Genomic DNA, 25861 nt, shown 5'->3' with positions numbered 1-25861 from the left:
GCGTTCAGTACATGTCCGCTAGGGTCAGAATTCGCGTACCGTTGCGCCATGGCGGTGATTCCGGTTTTGCAAGGCGCGCGTGCGCGTACTTGGTGCAGTTAGCGTTGCCGTTCACTGCGGTGTCGCTAATGGCATCGTACTTTACGGTGACGGGTCATGATCGCAACGAGCGGTGTTCGATGGCGGCATTGCATTTCCGCCATCATTTTTCCATTTCCGCAAGGGTCGTAATGAGGCCCAATATACTGGCAGGCTGATTGTGGAATTCCTGTATAAGAAAGATATTGCTCACAAGCAAAGAACAGCATACTGCCTTTAATAACATGGGGTGGCGCAAGGAGTTAATTGGTCAAGTGAGATTGCTGGCAATGCGATCTTCCAGCAAAGAGTCACAGGCTGGCCTCTTTTTTTAGTCACTTGGAGGAGGCAAGAAAATATGTGGTTGGGGAAAGACTTGAAAGTTGTGCCGATGTGCTCAGGCTCATTGCGTGGGAGCAGTCTGATCAAGCCACAGCGAAAAACAGGTGCCATGGGAACAGGAGGTTTGAAATGGTGGAAGTGAGTAAAGGACATATCATGAGTGTTTGGAAGTCAGGAAATAAGGAGAAGGTGCACATGTTGTATTATGGCCCAGTGTAAGTGGTGAGAGTAGAGCAATGTCCAGTGCTGACAGAAAGGGGGCAGGCATGGAACAATAGTAGGGATATTAGAATCCGAGATACCCGTTACTCTCTAGGGTTTGCATTAAGAATAACCAAATAGAAAGTTACTAGCCAATCCCTGTATTAATGGAATTGTTAGGCAATGTGCTGTTTTGATTGTGAAAGGTAGCTGTGTAGCTGTGTAGTGTGGTCTTAAGTTGTACATTTCATTAGATGCCAATAAAGCTCATCAAAAGAAGGTGGATTTACTGGGTATCTTTAACATTGCAAGAGAGCTCCTTACATGAACATTGGGAACTCTGGAACCTTTCAGCAATCCAATTTTAGGAATACTTGATTTTAAACTGAGGCAACCTTTTTCAACTGACATTCCCAATCATCTGCCGGTTGGATGTTTCAGTAATATTGAGCATTTTCAAATTGTTTCATGTGTCTAGACCAATAATATCAGTGGCCTTGGGCTGCAATTTCATAAATTGGGGATGAGCCTGCTGTGGGCAGGGGCAGGATGGTGCTGCTAGTGCAGTTGAAGGAAAAGGCTTGAGCGAGGTAGAGCATGAAAACTACTTGAGGGAACGGTAAAAAACTAAACCAGGCTTTAGTTAAGACAGACATTAATAATTAAAAAGGGATTTAAATAAGAGAAGTAAAAGATGTAACATAGGATATAGTTGAGAAAGAGGAATAACATTAAAATGGAAGTTTGTTGAGGGAGAGGTGCAATTTACTTTTGTGACTACTACCTGTATTAGAGAATGCCAGTACTAAGCGTGCATGACATACACATGTGTAATTTCTTGTCATTTACTAGACAGCGAAGCCCTCATCCAAGTTGTACTTGAAGGCAAGAAGGACAATGCATTCAATGTCTGTAACTGAGTGTGTCATCGTTTTGTGATGATGGAAAATACTATCACACATCATCATTTTCCATCAATGTGTTACAAAAGAGTGAAAATATGTATAGAGAAAATGTCTGGGGAAAGGTTGTGATTACATTCACTGGTTGTAATTTAGTGTGTCATTGATTTGTGATGAGAGGAAATAGTACTTTCAAAGAAAATTTGTATTAATTCTTACTAGGCATAAGGAAACTATATTAAGTAACTGTAACTTAATGTGCAGCCTCTTTGTGATAGCTAAAAATACTAGTTTCAAAGAAAATATCTATGGAGGCAGAAGATGATTATGATCAGTGGGTGTACTCATGTGCTCAGGTCATGTGCATCTTCATATGTCTATAGTTGGAAAAGTGAATATTGTGAGTGCTAACATGACCTGAACACCTAATAGTGTCGGGGCTAGAGAGGGTGGGAGGTATGCAGCAACAGCTTGCTTTATACCTACCACAACAGTTGCTCTGTGGACTAGGGATGCAAGAAGTGTGTTTGAGCATTTGAATCTGTCTCATTTCCATTCAGCTTCAGAGACACATCACACTGGTGTGCGTGATAAAGTACTAAGTGTTCTCATATTCCAACTGGATGAATCTTTCCAGTCAACTGTCTCAACTGTCTATGTTTTCCATTCCTTTTGCACAATGCGCATCTTCTGGCAAGTTAGATGAACCAACCCACTTCGTCGGACCACGGAACGTCGGAGCTCATTCTGCACGCTTCCCAGATTGGCGAACCAGCCCTCCACCCACATTTTATTGGGAGACCAGTACCAAGCATCTATATCCTACACATGATCACCTATACTTGCTCTGCCTTGACAAAGACCACGGTCGAAACGCGTTGGCTTTTCTTCTTTCATCTGTACCTAGCATGTTTACTAGGTTAATTGTTCTATGTTTGAAACAACATTCAAAAACTTTTACTGAGAACAACAAACCAAGACTCTTTGCTCCTCCATTGTGATGCTTTGAAACAAATTAAACTCACAGCTACAACACTGGGGTAATTACCACCTACCAGTGCCAGCAAGTTAACAAGGTTTGTTTAACCACTCAGTAAAACTTTCTTGGGGAACTTTGGAGTTTTTGTTCCTATACAAATCATTCGCCAGGACGCAGGTCCCAACACAGCAACTAACGAACCATACCAGTAAGCACAGGGGCCCGTCAACCTCAAACTCCAACCAACTGAATCCTCAGTGTAGAGAAGCAGGATTTGGGAAGTCTTGGGCTCCCTTCTCATGAACAACTACTACCACTGAATATGGACCTGAGAATGATGACAATGACGACCATCAGCATCATCACCATCAAAATGATTAAGATAAACGAAACCTGTGCATGTTCAATCTGTGCAGCACATGATTTTGGAAAACAGTGATATCAAGGAGGAGAAGGCATACAACAAGGTCACAGTTACTAATACAGAAGAATGCACAAAGCTATTCCTCCACGTGTCTGCAAATTCTTTCAATTACAGCCTGGCAGATCGGTAATAGAAATATTCAGCATGTGGTAACTATCCAGCCAACTCCACCACTGGCACCTTTGTGGCCAGAGAAGCACAGTCAGAAGTATATTTCTGACCCAAAAAAAATCAAACCTTTGGTATGCCTCCAAACTGTATAGATACACTCCTGCAATGCATTGGGGCTATCACTCATTGTTTTAGAGCAGTCACTCTGCCATGTCTGTATTCATTAACTGTTTCCCAGTAATCTAAAAGAGGGTAGCATGCGCCTGGACTATGTGTCTGTACGTGGCTGTGCCACAGTGAATAATCACTAAGCAATAGACACCCACACACGCTCCAGCATTGCAGAGGCAGCTGTTTGGAGAGTAGACGGAACCTCTTGAAAGTTTTACATTTTTTGTTTCTAAGGTATCAACCCCAGTTAAAATAAACAGTGGACCAATGGTATGGCACATTGTCCATAAATCTTCACCATTTCAATTATACATTGTGCCTTTTCTTTCATACATGAGAGGAATCTTGCCCATTCCTATCTTGTAGAGTTGTGCATGCTATGTAGTATCACAACCATGTGCTATAATGGGCTATACGCTATCAAAGGATTTATTGAAATGTGGCCCATGAAATTCATTCTATATTTAATCCTATTTCAACTCTGCAGTTGATGGTGCCACTTTCACTGTTGAGTATGGCTGAATTGTTTTTTTGCAAAACGAAAGGCTTTAAACAAGGCTTCTCCAAATAATTCAAACAATGACCTTCTTGAGCAATCAAAGTGACTCTCCCACAGCACAGAGCTACTCCTGCAATATATCACGACATTCCCCCTGAATCCTAGTGCTGGCCCAAAACACCATCTGCCCTCTTTCTATACTCGTACGCAGCCACCTGCAATAGGGCAGAATGGTGCAGGTGCATTCGCCTCTCCACGGCCTTCCCCAATGCTCTGGTGTTTTATCTTCTTCCGATTGATGGCCGTCTGTCAGTAGGAACCTTTAGACCCAGCCACATTGCTGTCGCTACTTTGGCAGGTTGCTTTGGGACAGGAGTCGGCTGATGTTGATGTGTGCACTCTAGGAACAGCAGTACCATGACACTGTTCTGTATGCGTTTGGACTGCAGTGGGTCCCAATGATTCCTTTGAGTACTACCATCTTGTCTAGACTAATGCGTAGGGCGCATTTATTGCTGACTTCCTCCCCCTTGACAGTGTTCCCCTCTGACAAGCGAAACATCTTCCAGACACTTAGGGGGCTGATTCATGGAATTATGTGCGCCGAAAAACAGGCTTTGTGCGCCATTCTGCTCGCAAATCCCCATTTGTGAAACAGGAATTTGCGGGCAGAATGGCACACAAAGCCCGTTTTTCGGCGCACATAATCCCATGAATCTGCCCCTTGATGGGGTGGGCAGTGCCATGGGTGGAGACGATAAACTCTGTTTTATCGGAACCTTTAATCAAGATATATGTGCCTACACTGCCCCCTCTTCAAGGTTAGACAAAGAAGCAAAGGTCTCAGTCTTGTCCTCTCCTGCACCATCTATCCATTGCCAAGGTGCCCCACAGCTCTGACAGCCTCTTCCTGCTGATTAACCACCTTCACAATTCATACTGCACGTTTGATGCACTGAGTGACGTTGTCTAGCAATTCCTGCATTTTATCTGAGGCCACCATGCCCTCCTGCTCTACTATATTATCAACTATGATCTTCCAGCTTAACTCCTCAGCCACCTCACCAGCTCAATCCAACACTTCCAGGCTGCATGGTCACTTTGACAGATGTTGCTTCTCCAACTTGTCTTCTGCTGCCTCCTCATCCTCCTCCTCCTCCTCCTCATACCCTGTGGCAATGTGCAACCCCTCTTTTGGCAGACCTATTGCCTGTACTTTTCCACCTCAAAAGAAGTTCCTGCCTGAGGCGACAGCTGCTGTGATTGGATGACTCAGCTCCAGAAACAAAGGAGGCCCATGCACTGTTCTCTTCCTTGTTTTTTCAATTTACGCCCTTGTTCTCTGAAAAGTGAACCTCAGCTTTCTACTGCTTGTCTCCCTTTGAGAATGAAGCCGAGTCAAGGCTCATTATATTTCATTTATGAGGACACAAAATAGCAAAAACAACAAAGAAAAGAGCCTAAGGAAAACAAATTGACTCACATAAGAATCCCACAGACAATTGGTAATGGTTCCTCAGGCAGACGAAGAAACGTGATTAAAAATAGGAAGGATTTTCCAGTTCATGCACAAACGGTACTGTTGTATAGGATTCATGTAGCTACAAGCGTGAATCAAAAAAGAGATCCGATTTTACTTTGTATTTCTTTGGGATAAAATGAAAGGCAGGGTAAACTCACAGAAGATGACACACGCGTCTAGCAGTGTAAGCTCATGGACACATGGGATCAGGAACATAAAAGGATAACGATATTTTCATGTGTAATGGCGGACAAAGGCCCAGGGTGAGACTGATACCGCCCCGGGACCCAGTCACAAACTAGGACCATGTACATTGTGGCCCAATGAAGGCAACCTTTCTATAAATGCTCAGTTGACTTGCTTTGGAGACTGGCCAGCTGCACATGAATATCGTCTCGGTGTTGTTTAAGTTGTGAGGTTATCTCGTTCGCAGAAGACTCTAAATCATCCCTGTGCCAGCCAACATGCATTTGAATGTTGTCGATGCGATGCATTTAAATCATGTTTTCCCTGCCAGTAAAAATGATTTGTTTAACGCAGATGTGTATCCCATTAACGGGTTATTTCCTTTTCATAATTGCACCCCTTTCCCAGATAGGCAAGCACTTGTGACCAGCCAAGGAAATGGAATACAGAGCCACAGAGATATTGTGTAACAGCTTTTTCTGTCATAAACAGAACCGCAGGTGTTCCATTAGCCGAGTTTATTGCTAATATAATGAGATTCAGTATTCAATGACCGTATTTTAATTGATTACATTTTTCATGAAGTATTAAAATAGGAGAAATGTTGGAGTGGGGTGGCGGGAAAATGCGGGAAGTGAGCACTGATATTGTTTCAGGGTCGGTTTCCTGCACTGGGTGTTCATCCCCCAACATTCCCATCAGTGACCGAGTAATGATGCACAAAATAACCTCACTATGTTATCAAAGTCTGGCATGAAATATCCCATATTAAAAACCACCGTGCATCCAAACAGATATAATCATATTTTTCATAATCCACTCTTCAAATTGCAGCTGCAAGACACTGTTCCAGAAGACCTGCTGGAGAGCTCATTTCAATGTTCTATATTAACATTTATGAACATTTGCCGGGATTTAATAATGTTCCGGACTGGACCGTAGGCATTTCTATGGTTTCTACAGTTTCTAAGTGGTTACACATGTGATACTCGAACTACTACAGCACTGCGTAAAGTAAAAAGAAAAGCCTGCACATGCTGTATGCAGGTCACTGTAATCGCTCACACGCGCCAGGTCACAGGAAGGCCTCATCCCACAGACCTCATTGGTGGCTACTAGTTCATACTGGTGAATGTTTCCCTTCCTCTGCACATCACAGCGTCTCTGTGTCTAACCCTATTCGTTGGTCTTGCCCTACCATTGAACTCGTTTGTTTGGAGTGTAAGTAGCCCATCGAATGTAAGAAATACTCGACCATGAACAGGTCACCTTCCATGGCAAGTATAAACACATTTTAAAGGACATCTCTGCAGGGAGTGGAGTGATGTGCATGGAGTAAAGACTATTGCCATGGACCCGTGTGACAGTCAATTTGCCTAAACATCAAAGTACTGTAAAGCTGTGTTAAATTGCAATACAAATCCTAAAAAAGGAAAATAAATACAGTTGGTAGAATCGGGATTCGTCATTTCGGCTAATAGTTTGCATGCACCTTGACACTGAATGAGATCCCTTGTGTTATTGAATTGTTGTTGACTGATTTATGTAATTTCTCCAATTGCCTGTATGTCTGTGGCGAAAATGCATGTACCTCTCTCCCCTCTCTCCATGGTGTGACTCCTGCTGGAACCAAGATATGCTGCATGTTAAGCTGTCCGAAACGAAGCATACACTTTTGTATCCATGACATGAAATGCATGTGTTTTGCTAGAGAAGTGTGGTATAGTGCACATTGTGCAATAGGGTACTGGCCACAGCTCTTTCTCTTCTTTCTCAATACAGTATGATATAATATAATATGACATGGTCAGATCACTCTCTGATACATTTTGACATGTCATTAGAACTTGATAGTGCAGCCAATAAAGTAAAGGCGCCCTACAAAATGCGTAATATAAAAAAAATGTCACAGCTAAGGCCTTTCAAACAACCATCCATCCACTTCTACCACCATAAGGCAGTAATCTGCCATTGGAGGATTTTACTGTTGCCTTTAGAAATGCTATGAATAATGTTTTCGACATTCTTGCACCCTCTCATCCAATTAGAAATAAAAAAAAAACATAAAGGACATAAACATCGTTTTTCACCTGAGCTAATTAATGCAAAGAAAAATAAAAGAAAATGTGAACGCCAATGGCAGAATCACCCTTCTCTCATCACTCTGGCAGCCTATAAAGCAGCCGCCAAAGCCTATAAGGACCTCACACTAGAAGCCAAATAATTGTTTCTTAATGAAAGAATTAAAAATGCCTCCATTAAGTCAAAATAACTCTTCTCAGTCCTGAAGGAACATAAAGGCCCCACTATAGAACCCAGAATAAACATTAATAATGACTGGTGTCAAGATATACTTGATAACTTCTCTAAAAAATACAGAGCTTCACCAAGCCAAAATAAAAGAAAAAATTATATCACAATCTCTAGTTGAAGATACCATGACCTCTACCTTGAGAGGACAGGATCAAGAGATAGAACCTTTCTCTTTTACTAAAATGCCAGAACAGGAGATTCTGGCAATCATAGAAGGGCTCAAACCAACATCGTGCAAGGGGGATATATTTCCTTCTACACTTTTCAAAGAATTTGCGTCCTTTCTTGCACCGTGGGTTGCAGAACTTGTAAATCGTTCTTTTGGAGAGGCAGTCGTTCCTGATCCTATTAAAGAGGCTTGATCACTCCACTTTTAAAGAAGGATAACCTGGATCCCACTGCCCCAGAAAATTATCGACCCATTACTAATATTCCGTTTATTCTCAAGATCTTGGACAAAATTGCATATATTCAGTTCCAGAAATGTGTCGAAACTAATAAGATCTTGGCAAATGAGCAGTCTGGTTTTAGAATTAATCATGGACGGAAACAGCGCGCTCCTGGACTTGAAGGCCAGTATTATAGAAATTATAGAAGAAGGCAGTCCTGCTCTTCTGCTTCTCATGGACCTATCCTCTGCATTTGATTTGGTTGATCACAATCTCTTTGCAGACAGACTTTTGAATATAGGCCATTGCTCTCCTGAAGCAGTATTATGGTTGAAGTTGTTTCTTGGTCCTAGAAGTGCCTGTGTAGCGAAGGGCTCCTCGAAATCCAAGAAAGTTCCTGTTGAGTGCGGTGTCCCCCATGGGACATGCCTGTCACCTCTACTATTTAATATTTCTATCAAATGTTTATGTGACATGCTAAAATCCATGGGCACACTATTTGCTAACTACGGCAATGACACCCAGATAGTTATTAAACTATCTGGGTCTATAAAGATGATCTTCAAACTGTTAATAGAATCAATGAGGCAATCCAAAGCTGGATGGCCCTAAATTCTTTGGCTCTTAATGATAAGAAAACAGAGCTACTGATCATCATCACACCCCATAGGCTAAACAATCTAGATGACTCTTACACATATTTTATGATAGATGGCAATAATATTGCTTTATCTAAATATGTAAAAACTCTTGGAGTATTTTTTGATGCCCACCTGACATTTAAAAAGCACGTGGCCCATCTTAAATCATCTTGGGCGTTCCTCATTCATCTTCTCTGGCAGATATGTCCTTATCTATCTGAAGCAAATAGAGCATCAATTGCAGCTGCAATTTTAAATACAAAGCTTGAATACTGTAACAGTCTCTTTATCGTCACCACTAAATCGAACATAAAGAGTTTTCAAACAATTCAAAATGGAGCAGTTTGGGCGGTCTGTGGCCTGGTCGCCAATCCCACATTACAGAACACCGAAAAAGACTACACTGGCTCTCTATTGAGCAGCGACTGACCTTTTAAGGGCTTGTCATAGTTTTTAAATATTTACTAGGTAGTGCTCCCGAATATCTTAAAGCAAGATTAAAAATGGTAACATATAAACGTAGTTTACATTCAAATAATCAGATGCTGTTAATCCAACCACGCACAATCACAAAAAAACTAGGCGGAGCAAGCTTTGCAGTCTGGGGCCGAAGAAATTGCAATGTGATCCCAATTCACCTGAAACAGAATACTATGTTGCAACAGTTCAGGAAACGGCTGAAGACGTTCCTGTTTGAAGGCTAATAACAAGTGATCTATGTTTCCTGAAAACTCTTGCCCCCACATATGACAGTGTCTGTCATCTAACTAAGAATGACATCTGAACCCCCTAAATGCTTTATGTTCTGCTTTTTGTTGTTTTTGTTCATATGAGCGCCCTGAGACCTTTGGGTGAGCGTTGTGCTATACAAGAAAACATTTAGTTAGTTAGTTAGTTAGCTGTTTAGGGACAAGAGTTAATAAAACATGATAAACAACATTCCATGGATACAACAGCTACACTGAGTACTTAGTTAACTATGCATCTGGTTTTGCATCAGCAAATTCTAACAAGAATTGTCTGCAATTTCAATTGCGTGTGCACCTCCAAAGTCATTTCTGAACATTTTAAATACAAAACAATGCAATAATAATATCATAAAAATAAAAACCTATATACACAAAAACAATTATTCAATTCTGTACACACTTTCTTTCATTTAAAATAATATGATATTTGCAGAGTAGTTTATGCAACCTTAACCAGGAATCAGAGACATATAACCTAACTATGTCTTCAGTCTCACAAATAAAAATGTAAAGACATGTCAATGTTGTACCATTACTTTGAGCACACATCTTTTTAAAATCCAGTTGTACCATTATATGAAATATTTGGTAGACAAAAGAAAGATCCCTCTGTGTAAAACAAGCTACACTTAGAATCTTGCACATGTAATTTCAATACTTCATGTAAAATATGTGTGTTTCTTTATTTTGGCCAGATACACACATGGGAAGTTAATAATGAAATTTCATAATCTATTCTTCAACTTTCACTGTTTTTCTTTAGAGTTATATTGTTATGTAATAGTCCAATTTACTCAGAAGTTCAATGCATGTGTAGAATACCATCTTGAAGTTGTAAATTAGTTGGTAAACTACATTTCTGAAGTACCTCGGAAGCACCATCAACTGATATTTAAACAATGCTATATTCCAAAAGTGAGATAGCAAAAAGAGCCATCCAAAATGGGCATCCTAATAATTAAATTAAAACTTCCACTTTTTTGGATTGTTCAGGATAAAAAAACAACCTACAAACACAGTTTCAATATGTATTTGTACAACAGTAGGGATCAAACATAAAGTGTGGATTCGCTTTTTTCAATTAACCGCAATTTTACTTCTAAATATGCTAATTATCGCAACATTGTCGTTCAAATACTAAAAGTTCATACACAAAATATATAATATATCCTGCAAAAATGCATTGATAGTTCTCAAAAATATATATGTATTAATATTTAATTTTGATCAAAATCCAGAGTGTAAGCACAAAATACAATCCTGAACTTTTATAGAAAACAGCACACTTGAACCAGTTGTATTTCAGACAATCTACTAACTACTACTTAAATTATATTAATTTTCTTTTTATCATCATGCCAATATTTGTTCCACACTTTGTGTGCATCCTTATTTTGCCCACCTACACACATAAGAAGTAAATGAACATCTTCAAATTACAATTTCTTTTCACAACTCATTTCTTTATAATTACTTTATTTTGTTTGTTTGTTTGCTCTTCATCCTACTGTTTACTTGTTTCAGTTGTAAACAGTTATCAAGATCTACACTCCCTAGCACTCATAACAATGTGCATGGAACCACTTATATAACCCAGTACAGATAGGAAACACCTATTCATATTACAATGTAGTGTTTTACATAATGAAACAGAAGTAGACGATTGCAGAATGTTTTTTTTTTTAATAATTGATATAATTATGACCACATCATATGTTTATTTTATAGCAATTCTAACCTAGTAAATATCTAGCCTTTATTTTACATAAAACAATGCTCAGATATTTTGCCCTTTCAAGCATCATTTTTGCATGAGTATATTCAGAAAGAATATGCAACATATTTTAAGGAGTCATTACAAACAAGCCAATATACTTCTGTACACACCCATGTTAGGAAATGTCCACAGTGAATGGATGCTTCCTCATGAAAAATAATTGCACATGTTTTAAAAAATGTCTTACAAATATAAACTGGACTATTTACAAAATTCATCATTGATGTGTACATTTTCCTACCATCTACACTATATCTCAGAAACATAATTAAGAGGTACTTATCAAAAAGTAGATGTTGCAGTGTAGACTGTAGAGTACAACCACAGTCACTGCACACTTTTTTGATAAGTGATAGGATCACATAAAAACCTTTCTGAAACATCCTGAGTAGTATGGTCTTTGTTACATTGTGGACACTCATGTTTCCACTTGTATGAAATACCTGCATATCTATCTCCACGGTTTACTGCACTAGAACATTGAACATAGTCATTACAAATGAGTGACTATCTTCCTTTGTATTTTAGGAAAAATGTTCAATTCCACTTGAAACAGCTACTAAACTTTGGATTGACATTGCTGCATGTGTGTTGTGTGATCTTTCATCTACAGGTAATTTATTAATTGAACGTTCTACACATAGCTGTTTGTCAACTGTTGAAGCTATTTCTTGCATCAATGGTGTCACTTGAAACAGCATGCAAAAAGCTGATTTGAATAACATTAAACTCCTGTTGGGTTACTTAATCTACAGTGAGATTATGTCATATGTGTATGACTTTCCAACACTACTAGATTCCCTTGTTTTGTCAATTTAAGAGGAACAATATTATTTGAATGTAGCTTCAGCGATTCCTTATTTTTCCTTGCTAATTGGTTACAGGAAGAGGTATAAGGTCAAGGTGAGGAGCATACATTACACACAATCATTTGCATGCTTCAATGAAGGCAATGTCAGCTGTCACTTTTACTTCATCAAAGTTTATTAAAAATAAACATTTGATTTTTTGACATGTGACAGGACTACATATGACATTCCTTCTTTGAACACTGTATGACCAATGTCGATTAGAACTGCTTCTAAAGTCAACTCTTTCATTTATGAATAGTAATTGCTTATGCTCTTTTCACAAAGGTATTCTTAAAAAGAATGAAGCATGCAAAGATCCGAAAAATCAAACGAGGTTCCTCTGCATGATCAAACTTTACAAGAATATGTTCAATATCGATACTTTGAGGAAAGTGTGACATGCAACTACTCTTCTCATTTCTCCATTGACAAGAATCCTTTCTACATTGATTACTTGTGCATTGATGCAGTTTTAAAACTGATTCTTGATCTGCTTTTTTCGATATTGAACATATTGAATTAATCAAGCCTTTGCTTGTTTATATTACTCATAAAATGGCCATCTACAACATTGCACAATTTTATTTGTACAGTGTCTTGCTTCTCAGAGAGCAGCATTGTAGAGTTGAATTATCACACTCTCCAAGTGTACACATTGAAGCAACATAAGACACGTTATTTTCTTTAACCGTCAACAGGACATCAAACGCAGTGAATCCAGCATGAAATATGTTAAAAATGAGTCTCTGTTTTAAGACTGTTTCATATTCTAGTCAAGGATACCTATATGAATATTATTGAGCATGTCTGCATACTCTAGGCCTGTGGATTCCCTCATATCAATGGCAAGGTCCTGGAATTCAAAACAATTAAAATGATTGAAATTGCCAAAAATACCCATAGTTTTTTGACTATCCTTAAATTTCAGCATCTTGAAAATTGGTTGACCTTTTACATGTGTTCATTGTAACAATTCACTGAAAATAAGGACATGTTTAGCTCCAAACAAAACATCATAGTCTGTCTTCAAGACCTCTTGCATTCACAAGTGAATAAAAACGAGCAATATGTTAGGCACCAAGCTTACCTCATCCACAATCAAGGTATTTCATTTTCTTAGAACCTTTCCTACTTCTTGTGCTGCATTTGATACACGTTTTCAATCGCCTGGTTTATTGTCATACTCCACTGGTAGCATTAACAATCAATGTAAAGTAACACCTCCTATGTTAAATGCTGCTAAACCTGTTGGAGCAGTTACAATACATGATACAGACCAATTGGTTATATTTTGTATCATTACTCCCAACCCATGAATTAAAAAAGATGTATCTGTTTCCTCTGATCCACTAACATACATCAATAGAGGTTTGTATTAGACACACAAACATTTATGCATGTCATGTTGTTAACGTCTAAGAACCAATCGTTGATTTTACAATAAACTTTCTTCTGCTCTACGTTAGGTTTACTTACTTATGTATCATAAATTGCAACTGCAACTTTACTTTGTTGCATTGCACTTTCTACTTCTTCCGTGGCAAGCCCAACATAATAATTGGCTCGCCTAAGACATTCAGCTGCAAAAAATTCTTCTTGACATACTTCTTTCCATTAACTATAAGCACTGTTCCAATTTTGGATTTCTAATTAAAACATTTTTTTGCAAAAAAAGATTGTTCAAAAGTTTCAAAACTTCCAAGCAAATCACTCTCTGCATTCCATTGGAAGAACAAATGCAAAAGGCAACAACACAATAATGTGTTTTTCTCTGCATTTTGGCAAGACAGTTTCATGTGGTTGATGAGAAATTGATTTTCAAGTCTCACTAGTCAACCATTACATCCATGTACTTTAAACCATCCTCTTTTATTGTTTGCCTCAATATTTCTATAATAGTAGTATTCTGCTACATCATATAAACAAAGACCATCCAACTCTGCAGACCTATTTGGATAATAGGTATCAATCAAGTAGGTTTTGAGAATCTCTGTACTATATGGTACTCATTCAGCTAACTGTAGAATTTGACTCACTTCAGTCCATCTGCAGCTTGATATCTTCCACACCGTCTATGACTGAGCATCTTGAGGTCATAGCTTAGAAGTTTCTGACTAAGACTTTTGTCTGCTGATAAGTCTGACCATACCTCAGCTGCATTGCTCTTTTTAGATTTTGTCATGTATGCTGTAACATAATGAGTAACAGCTGTTGTATCATCAGCAATGTATTGTACATAAGTATTTGTATTCCAAAGTTAAGCAATGCAGTATTGTAATCATTAATGAATTGGCATTCCTTATGTCTTTTTAAATAATAAGTAATCCTCTGTGACTTACCAGTAACATGTTGTCGAACAGATGACATTAGGCTATTTGCTCAACCAACTGGTGTCATATCAAATCTGCATTGAGTGTAGTACTTTTCTTTACTTTTATATTTTCTCTGACAGGGCTTTAGACAAAACCTTTCCACCTAGTCCCGTAGATCAGCATTCATACGCTGAGCAGGGAAAGAACTAGCATCATATTTTTCCATGAACTCCATAACTTACCAAACTTACCAAACTGAGGAGCATCTAGTGGACCATTTTCTTTATTACATATAAAGTGTAACATGGGTAAAAATTGGTGATGGAAGAATTGCAATACACTTACAGGGTCAATGGAACATAATACTCCTGGTGTCATGTGTTCTATGTCTTCTTTCTGTGTATTACTTTAACAAATCTACTGTGCAGGATCATCCCAACAAAACTCAGTGCAGCGTACATTCACAAACCAAGTTGCAGGGCCCAAATATCTGATCATGCATCTAACCTCTGAGTGTCTTCAATACCAATATTCCTCATTTCCTCTCATTGTTACAAGAATATTGGTATTTTTCCTTGTAATATTTATTTATTTTGTTTTACCTGTCACAGCATCTGGCATGCAGAAACATTTTGAAATATAATTCCTGTCTGAAATTTATGAGCAACAGCAAGACATAATGTCAAAAATTCCCTTTTATGCTGTAAGTGAAAAATATATTCAACATTAGTGTGGAATCGGGAATCTCCAGAAAACATGTGTGCACAACGATCTTCTGAAGAAGAAATCAGAACCTTCTGATCATCCAAGCTGCCTCCTTCTCAAGTAGGAAAAATAATAGGGAAACAAAAAGCTTCTACAGTGTTTTTCTCCAGACATAGATTGGTGCACCTATTGTTGCTTTCATTTGGCATAATTCTAATTTGTCGCTCATGACTTCACATGAATGTAGAGAATGAATACTATAATGTTCATCCAAACTATTCCCTTATGCAGCAGTTAGATGTTGGTACTGTCCTTCACTGCTCGTGCTTGTTAACTCAACCTCAAGCATAGACAAGTCTGGTACAGTCAGACTGCCTTTGTACATTTCATTGTGCATCAGTAAAAACGCTAAAGCATCTTTCACCTTTGTGATATCTATAAGCTGTTGTCAAATATTCTTATCTTTTGTGGCAACACCATTTACAAAAACAAAGCCTATGCAATGTCACGCTTCACTCCTAAATTGTTGACATTTTCTTGCAATTTGAGAGGTACATACACAACTTTCCTCCCACACCTTACACACATTTTATTTGTTTTTTGGCAAATTGACATCTTTGTTTGCAGTCTAACAATTACTTGGAAAGGATGAACAGTTTGCAAAGCAATCACTTCAAACATGTTCAATTTTTAAAGCGCAGCAGGGATATAAAGCACTTATTCTAGGCACTTCTTAGCGGGATGCATTTTCTGTTATAAAATCTGAAGGATTGTTTACAAACATATAGCACCTCACGTGTGTCAAATTGTTCTTCTGCAACCAAATACAGGTAAATGTCTTTCCAAACATCGTCTAAACTATGTTTAACTTTCTTCTAATTGTACTCTAGTTGTAGTAGAGATTTATAGAAAGTGTGTTGACAAGACACGCAAATAATGTCAGGTCTTTTGCTAGAAGACAACTCAAACATTGCAATTCTTTTTTTTTACTATTGAAAAAATCAGATCCTATGAAACTATAAGATCATCATTCCCACTTCCTGTAAGAGATTCATCGGCATATAAATGATCTTTTTTTAAAAAAAAGTTATAATTTGAAGTGTAGAAATCACACTTTTTACAGTTCTATTCATCATTATTTGATTTATAAATGCAGTGGACATACATGGTGTTTTGCACTGATACAATTTAACCAGAAGATATCTTATTTTAGTGTCATGTGCATCCAGCATCTGCATATGATGAAACTGACTCTTACATCTGCTTTTAACAAGACAAGCTAGAGGGTGACCCAGAAGTCCTCTTTTCTCACAAACATCACTGTCATCTATTCTCTGCAACAGCTTGAACTATCTTTGAACATTATTGTTTTTGTGCAAAACTTGCAAAAATCCCTTTTAAAGTTTACAACAAAGCATATCAATATTGCACAAAGGATTGCACGTTCCTAACACAGTTTGTTTTCTCTGTTTTATAGTAGACAGTCCTACACTTTCTACTTCGGTAGTGAATGTCTTTAGGATTTCTTCTTTTTCAGAAATCACACCATTTTGGAATTCATAGTTACCTGCACTCTCATCAATAGTAAATGTTATGTACCATTATTGAATGTAACTTTTTTCATTAAAAAATATTTCTGTTTGAGAAGTGTGTTTCCACCCTCCACAAAACTTTTTACGTGTAAGTACATGAACTGTTTGTATCTTTCTGTAGAGTGACGTGGTGACGTTAATTAACTTGTTAAGTTTGCTCAACACAAAACTGAACACTTTTATTTTCATTTGAAAAGCTTTTCTAATTATTCCTTCTACTTTTTTTGCTCCAGAAAACACTACACAACATATCTATATTTTGATTACACACTTCTCCAAAGAATTGTAAAGACTTGAGAGTGGACACATTTTCTATATATACCTGTATTCCTCTGTCTAGATCCTCAAGGAGTTTTTGTTTATTTTCTCTTAAAACCTTCTTTTTTCCCCTTACTAACTACTAGTGGTATTGATATTTTTCATTTTATCACTTATAGGGGAAAATAGAGTGCATGCAGGGTAACTGGGCACATGAAGAAACAATAAAGGTAGTGAGAGCAGATAGAGGAACACAGGAATGAGATGGATAAGTGAATGGAAGCAGAGACAAAGTAGCTATAGTGGGTTGAAATATAGAGCATAGAGATACAAAAGGTGGAGGTAGGATGAATGAAAATAAATATGGTGGAGGTAGAGTGGGTGGGACTACAGAGGGTGGAGGTAGGATGGGTGTGTGAGGGTACAGAGAATGTAAGAAAAATAAGTGGGGATACAGAAAGTGTGCATACAAACAATGAATATGAGACAAATGGATAGTGCAAGCAAGTTTGTAGAGTGAGTGGGTGACAATAGACAAGGTGGAGATAGGTAGGTTAGGTGGGGGTAGTGAAGGAATGGGTGGGATGTGAGCGGAGAAGATGATAGAAAAAGGATGGAAGTAGCATGACTGCACACATAGAGAATGCAAGTAGAACCAGTGACTTTTAGGTGAATTGAAGAAGGGGACAAAAAGTGGGTGTAGCATAGGTGGCTGGGAAAATAGCGTGAGCCGATACATTGGATGGGTAGGAAAACAAAAGACAGTGATAGGCTGGTGCACATAGGGTACATGGAAATAAAATGGGTGTGTGAGAATAAAGACAATAAGAATACACTGAGTGGGTGGAGATACAGTTAAAAAAAAGAGGAGTGTAGGGATGTCCAGAATGCACTGAAGTCACAATATCAATCCAAAATCATTAACATGTGTACATGTATAAACATCACGATTACAAGTGCATTGAAGTAAGGGAAAAAGTTACCAAAGACACACTTATGATATATAACAAATTAGTTTAGCCAGGCTTCATTTGTGGCAGTATTCATACCAAAGAACTTAATTTATATGTATTTATTTAATTTATCAGGAGTGCTGGAACATGCACTGTGAAGGTCGATACTGTGACTGTTAGATGTGGGGTGCAAATGAAATGCATAAGGGCAACAGACACAACCAAGCCTATACTGCAACTGTTATTTTTGAGCTGAGATTGCACTGTTGAGGCCAATTTTTATTGGGCCAATTTGCACTTGGAAACCCATTCTGTGTGCCATTCCTAGTTTGCTCATGAGTGCAGGTTTACCTACAAGGGCCAATGTTATAAATATTTTATGTGGGGAAAGTGTTCACTGCTGAGCACATGATGCAACCATACTATTTGATGGAAGCTTATGTAATCCATATGATGAATGCTTCCACTTCCGTGCCTCATGATTCCAGAGTCTATGTTGAGGGAAGGTTACCTTACACCACTGCAGCCTACATGGCTCTTTTATACTTGAGAGCATGTCTTAATGTCAAGGGCAATGTTGGCATATTCTGTGCACAGGCATATTGTAATACTGCACTGCTGATACCATAGTGTGCTTGTTGTTTCTAGGGCAATTTCCACCTGTAAAACCATTCTATGGGCCTCATTACATGGTAGGCGGTAGCCATGGCGCTATTAGCACCATGGCTACCCCCTTACTGCATTCCGGGTCCGTGTTCCCGGAATAGGGACTTACCGGGTCATTCCGACCCTAAAGGACTCGGTAAGTCCCCATTCCGGGAACCATTCCCCATTCCCATTCGAGCCCCCATAGGGCTCAATGGGAATGGGGAAGGAGCTAATAACGGTACCGCAATTTGCGGTACCGTTATTAGCTCTGGAGTCCCTTAGCGGGTCCCTTCCATAACGTCTGGTAAAACCAAGCGTTAGGGGAGGGACCCGCTAAGGGACCTCGTAGTAGGGCAGTAAGGGATTACCGGCACATGTGCCCTTACTGGTGCCGGTAATCCCTTACCGCCTACCGTGTAATGAGGCCCTGTCTCTTTAAGATAATGGGATTTATGAGTACATGTTTAACTGCTAGGGCCAATGTTATATACATTATATGTGTGGGAAGTGTGCACTTCTGAAGAGCACTTTGTAACCATTCTAACTGATGAAAGCTTACTATGCTGATTCAATTAATTCTATATGAGGAATGCTTCCACTTCTGTCACTCATGCTTACAGAGTCTATGTTGAGGGAAGTGTATCCTAAACCAGAGCAACCCAGAGGGCTTTTATAGACTTGAAGGAACGTCTTAAAACACTAGTTTAGTTTAGTTTAGTTTGTTTATTTGTATAGCGCAGCCATACCCTAGAGTAACTGGGAGCATTCAATTTATAGAACAACATAGCTTACAGAGGTTACAAACGCCATGAAAATCAAAGGACAACGATAAATACAATAAATAGCATGTGGGACCAGGTTACAGCATAGTTTTACTAGGTGCTGCCTTGGTGCCTCTGCAGGCGATTAGTATTACTGAGTCGCAAGCAGAGCTTTCACCTTGGCTCTGAACGACCAAAACGATGAGTCAGCTCTAATGCCTGTGGGGAGTGAGTTCCAACATTTCACTGCTAGCACAGGGAAACTTGCTCCCCCTGCAGTTTTCAGGTTGAACATAGGAATGTTTAGTTGGTGCAGATAAGGGGATCTAGTTGGTCTGGCAGAACTTTGTCTGGTAAATTTGTCTGATAGGTAGCGTGGTGCTGTCATGGAGAGGCATTTATGTATAATGACGAGTGAGCGTAGTTTAATTCGGTCACAAATGGGGAACCAGTGGACTTCCTTTCTGAGGGTGGAGATGTGGGCCTTGAGAGATAAAGGGGTTGGTGTAGGCACTACTGGATGCCAAAGATAAATGTTGATGTCGGTACCATTTTTTTTACAAATTACAAAAACAACAACAAATAACACATGAATGCAATGTATATTCTCTTATAGATAACCATACCATAACATACTGTTAGAAACCAGAAGGTATTTCTTGACTCAGTCCAGGAGGATCCCTTATTCAGGTGGCCAGGGAAGAGTCATCGCTATTGGATCCTGTCCTTCATAGTGGACAAGCGAGGAAGGATCACCTGGGTAGAGGGTCTTTCGTTAGTGGGGAGGAGACACAGGAATGTGAGATATGGTATCCCCCATTTCCTGTTAGTTATTTACCCATTTATGGGACACTACAACTCCCATAACTCCCCTCCTTTCCTTATCAGCCCAACTACTGAGACGAGGAAGAGGCAGACTGAGACTAGGAAGATTACTACTAGTGACATGCACTGGCCTTGTCCCACTAATAAGGTCAGGCAAGGTCAGGCACTCATTCACAATCACACACACCTGAAACTCATGGACTGCTATCCAAACTATAAAAAGTGGAGCACAGAAAGACACAGAGAGTGAGACAGGGGCCAAGAAGGAAAGGAAACTGGATGGGGAGCAGCTGAGAGAGAGCTTCGGAGAATGAGGCCGGGGAGAACTGTATGCCGAGATGCTGACAGGCTGCAAGTTGAGGCAGGTGAAAGTGTGGCGAAGAAGCTGTGTCTCGAAGAAGCCGGGAGAGTTCTGAGAAGGGGGCCGAGAGGCCGGCTACTGCCTTTCCATCATGCGCGACATGCTGAAAACCAAACGACGTGCGAAACCAATCACAGCCAGTGAGTTCAAAGAAAAGGAGAGCCCTTTTTGTGATATGACTGGTTGTGGACAGCTACAATGTTCCACGCAAGACTATGCATTGAAAGATAAAGACATTGAACTGAAAGCTTGAATGTATTTAGCCGGCAAGGCAGCTGATGAGAAACAAAGTAACGGTTCAGTGGCGCGTTAGAAGGCAGGTTGTTAAACACTTCTTGAAAGATGACAGAACAATGAAAAATGAAAGCAAAATGTGTTAAAAGGCATTGAAGGTAAGGGCAAGAGGGAAAGAGAGCATGTAGAGATCCCTAATGAACTATATGCTTTTGTGAAATACGGAACAGATTGGCCGAGGGCCTGTTCTGCGAAAGCAAGTGCACGAAGCATGGACATTGAGAAATCAACCCTATTTCCAGAGTGGTCATGAATAGGGGTGAGAATACTGTGTGGTTACAATAGTCTCTGGCAAGGCGATAATGATAAGGACCCTGCTGTCAGAGAGGTCATGCATGGGGGTGATAATACTATGTGGTTGCGAAGGTGACAGATGAACATTGTGAGAGAAAAGTACAAAGACTGGTGAACAGAGTTCTCCCTAAGCTCTGTGAAGCAGTGCTATTTAGCTGGAAAGTGGTTCAGCCATGTTTAAGTGTTTGAAGACAGGCAAGGGCATCCTGTGAAAGTATCAAAGAAGGAACTTTGTGAATATCTGTTTGTTTGAGAATTGTGAAGCTGGGTTAGGGGAGCCTGAAAGAATCCATTGAAGAGAACTGTGATGCATATTGAACTGACATTGAAATAGGCAAGGGAAGCCTAACAGGTTTATGGGAAATCTTTGAACTGTGCATGCTATCCACCTTGAAGGAACTTTGTAAGAACCCCAGTGAACTGAACTTGGGGAAGGGAGGGCAACAGGTGAGCAAATTTCATTGCATTCTGAAATACATTTGATACACTCTGTATTTTCATACATTTTCCCACACTTAGTTATGGTGAAACGTGAGGGATAAGTATACGTTTCTGACACAGACTTTTTCTTGGTGTTACTGACTGATTTGGACCATTTTATTTTACGTTGATGGTCGAGACTATCCTCATTATAGAACTAGGGCCAGCTCGTAAGTCTCCAACCCAGTCAAACTTAATAAAGGTGTTGAAACTTTTACCTTTTATGCATGTGTCCTTATTTGTGATACCATTCCTGCCTTATATATGGTGTCAGGGTGGAATACAGCTCAAACAAGTTGAGGGACCCATGTTACTAATTGTGCTACCGACCAATTGGGGAAAAGATAATTGTCAATATTGAAAACTCAGACAGAGTACAGACTATCAAACAGGCAATTTTTCTCTAATTTCATATACCTTTCTGAAACCAGGGTCAATTAATTTGGTCACAACTACTACTTGATACTCTTCCTATCTCCCATTATCAACTCCATCAGTGGGACCATATTGTTCTAAAAATAAGAGTCTCTCACACATATATAAGAACTAGTGCATTGGGAACTTCTCTGGTGTGACAAACTCTTTCAGGGAATAATTCACCCCCTACCTCAAAGGGCACTCCTACCTGATTCAAAAGATCAATCTTCCATCCACAAAATTGATCCTGAAATAGAAGTTTCAGAATTATTGTTTTGATTTTTGAACTTGATGTGGAGGAAATAGCTGACTGTCTTTTTTTTTTATTCAGGAGGCACATCAGTTCAAACTTTAACACCAAATCTCAACATGGCATCCCTGGAAGATTCCTTAACCCATCCAGCCAGTCACCAATTACAGTCAGAAACCCGATTACAGACCAAGTTAGAACAGCTTATCACTGTACAAACAAAACCCTGCCTTCCACAAGTGATCTTAAAACCATATCACAAAGGTGAGGACTTGGCAAACATTTTCCAGCATTTTGAAAGATTTGCAGTCCAATATAGGTGGGAAGATAATCTCAAAATATGTAATCTAGTACCCTTGCTAAGAAGTGAACTCCAAACATTCAATCAACTACTTAACCTTCAAGACAATGTCACCTTAGAAAATATCAAAGAGAGTCTATTACTAAGAGTGGGGGTCAAACTAGTAATTGTTATCGGCATAAACTACACAACATCAGACTAAATCCAGGAGAAGCTCTCCTGGAATTAGGTGAACAAATAAACAATACCATCTCTTTATGGATGGTGAAAAAACATTACCAGAAGTAATAGAAATGTTAACCATCAAATGGTTTACTAATTCCTTGCCTCTCTCATTACAAAGCACAGTGTTACAATTGAATAAACCCACTCTTACTATGGCCATTGAAACAGCTTGACATTTTTCTGATGCTAGCCATCATTTTCACTCCCTACATGAAACAGAAGACAAGAGCGATCATGACCGTCCTCCTCGTTCACATCATTTTTGACATGAAAGAGGAGGGGATCCTTTTAAAAATAAGGATTGGTTTTATAAAGAGAAGGAGAATCCAAAAAACAAACATAGTCGGTAGGTGGAGAAGAAGGGAAAATAGATCAAATCAGGACCATTAAAACCCAAGCTTTAACTTGTTTTTCATGTAAAGAACTGGGAAAAACAGTAAAGAACTGCCTGAACAATAAGAAAGAAGAACCCATGGAAATAGGATTCCCAATGGGAGATGCACGGGAAGAACCAGAAGAGGAGTTTGAAATCTTAAGCGTTTGTTTTAGTGATTCACTTACAGGATTTACTCAAGAACTGCCTATTGTTAATTGTAGATCAGTACGAGCCTTAATAGATTCTGGAAGTAAACAAACTGTTATTCGGGCAGACCTTGTTCCCCTAGAAGATCTTGAAAACCAAAAAGTAGTAAGAATTACATATGTTCTCAGGGACAAAGAAATATAATAACCATACCTTTTAACGTCAAAGGAATACAAACTATTATACCCTCAGCAGTTATACCAGGTCTCCCCAAGGAAGTTATTATTGCAAGAGATTTCCCCAGTTTGTCCACCTTAACACAAAATATTCCCTCACAATCTCCTTATTTTTCCCCACTGGAAAATTGGCAACCAGAACACTTCGTGATCACCTCTAAGATCCGGGATTGGCCAAAGATTCCCATCACTAGCAAGAAAATGTTGAATATCCTTGAGAGTTTTAGGGGGTATTCTCAATCATGCCCGTTAACTTCAGAGAAACCCCAAAATCCCAAACTACTGAATCATCCTACTGTCCCTTGATATATGATATTATAAGTAATTTATAATGTCCCTGTACACAAGTGTTTCTAGGTGCGACAAGACAAGGAAGGGGAAGACAAAGGGGTACAAATCAAATGACCTTACCAGGCCTTGTGTCATTCAGATTGTGCAAATACAAGGGGAAGGGAGAGGAGATGTGCCAGAGGCAGGGAAAGTGAGATTGCAAAAAACTAAGCTCTAGTAAATGCTGCCAAGGTGTCTGGATCTAGGTAAGTGCACAGAGGCAGGGGAATGTAGGGTTGTAGATACATTCCCTAGTGTGCATTGGGACGGAGGCAATGCATGGGGCTGCTGTTCATGAAGGAGTCTGGTCACCATAAGTTTCAGAGGGTGGCCACGTAACCAGTTAGTGTGGCAGACAGGAACATCAGCAGGGGAGAGAGAAAGAGAAGGCAGGTGCAAAAGGGAAGCTCTTGAGTTGCTACCGGAAAATGAGGTGGTCTTGCACAAGTTTGAGAGAGGCAGGGATGCTGTTCCAGAGGGAAGCATCAGCCAAGGAGAACGACTTACCCCCCAATCTCTGCCTGGAGAAGTGTCTGACCCTTAGCGAGTTGGAGGTGGATGAGCAGAGGGCTTGAGAAGGAAAGTGCTTAGGAAGAGAGAGTTGGATGTAGTGTGGTCACTGGCCACAGAAAGCCTTGTGGACAATGCAGAGGGTCTTGAACTTGATACTTGCAGCCTCCGGGAGACAGTGGAGAGATAGTAGGTCTGGAGAGATGCAATCCCTGGGCTTGAGGCCAAGGACAAGACTGTTCTGAATTAGTTGCAGAGGGCAAAGAGTAAAGGCAGGACGATTTAGAAAGAGAGTATTACAGTAGTCCAGCTTAGAGATCAACAGGACTCTGGAGACAGTGAGCATCTGGGGGAAATTGAGAAAAGAAAGAATACCTCTGAGGAGGTGTAGCTGGTAGTGCAACTTCTTACAGAGGTCCGTGATGTGAGTAGAGAAGGAAAGGGTGGAGTTGAAGATGACACCAAAGTTTTTTGCCTCGCAGAACCGCACAGGTAGAGGGCCCAAGGAGGACGGCCAGATTGAAAGAGGGAAATTGGGAGCAGGGGTCCCAATAAGAAGGACCTCAGTCTTACAGGCATTAAGGAAGAGATCATTGGAGGCACACCATTCCTGAATTATGGATAGACAGTAAGGAATGAGCAAGAGAGTGAAGGAGGCATAGGGGAATCTGAGGGAGAGTTGCGTGTCATCGGCATAACACTGAACGTTAGGAAATAATGTTGAGACGATATTAGTCATCCCCCTTTTCAGCCATAAAACCCCTAGGATTCTCCAAAGAGAATGATAGTATACAACCACAAATGGAAAAAGTAAAAGCAATCCTTGAAGTACCAACACCTAAAACTAAAAGAGATCTAAACGCCTTTTGAGATTAATTGTTTACTATCGTAAATTAATTCCAAATTGTTCTGATAAAACCTCCAGACTGACCGATAAACAACTTAAAGCAAACCCTATGCCAAAATCTCATTTTAAAGGTAGCAGACTTTTCCAAAGATGTCATTCTTCAAACCGATGCTTCCCTGACTGGATTAGGTGCCGTCTTATCACATTTCCTTGAATCCAGCCCATTGTAGCCTGTCTGCTGGAACCAGAGTCACGCTACCCCTGACCGAGGATTAAGGGGCGAGGGTCACGGATCGAGTAGTGGGGAGCACAGAGCAGCGCAGGTCCATGACGTGCGCCGGTGAGCTCTGCAGAGCCAGGCAAATATGCTCTTTGTAGGTGGCAGCCCCCATGAAAAAAAGGTAAGGGCAAGGGGGAAGGCTTGGGTGGAAATCCTGGGTAGCTACATGGTGAGTGCAGACAGCCCCCTGTTTACCTCTTGGCATGGGGCACCCAAAGCTTCTGTGAGAGTGTGGTTTCTTTTGTACCTGTGTGAAGAAAGCCTGTTGGAAACAGACAACTTTTGGAGATTGGAGACCGCCTTGTGTTAGACTGCTTTGTGCCT

Source organism: Ambystoma mexicanum, chromosome 3q, assembly GCF_040938575.1.
Source record: "Ambystoma mexicanum isolate Mex_15411 chromosome 3q, UKY_AmexF1_1, whole genome shotgun sequence".
NCBI lineage: Eukaryota > Metazoa > Chordata > Amphibia > Caudata > Ambystomatidae > Ambystoma > Ambystoma mexicanum.
Note: the sequence above shows the minus strand (reverse complement) of the source record.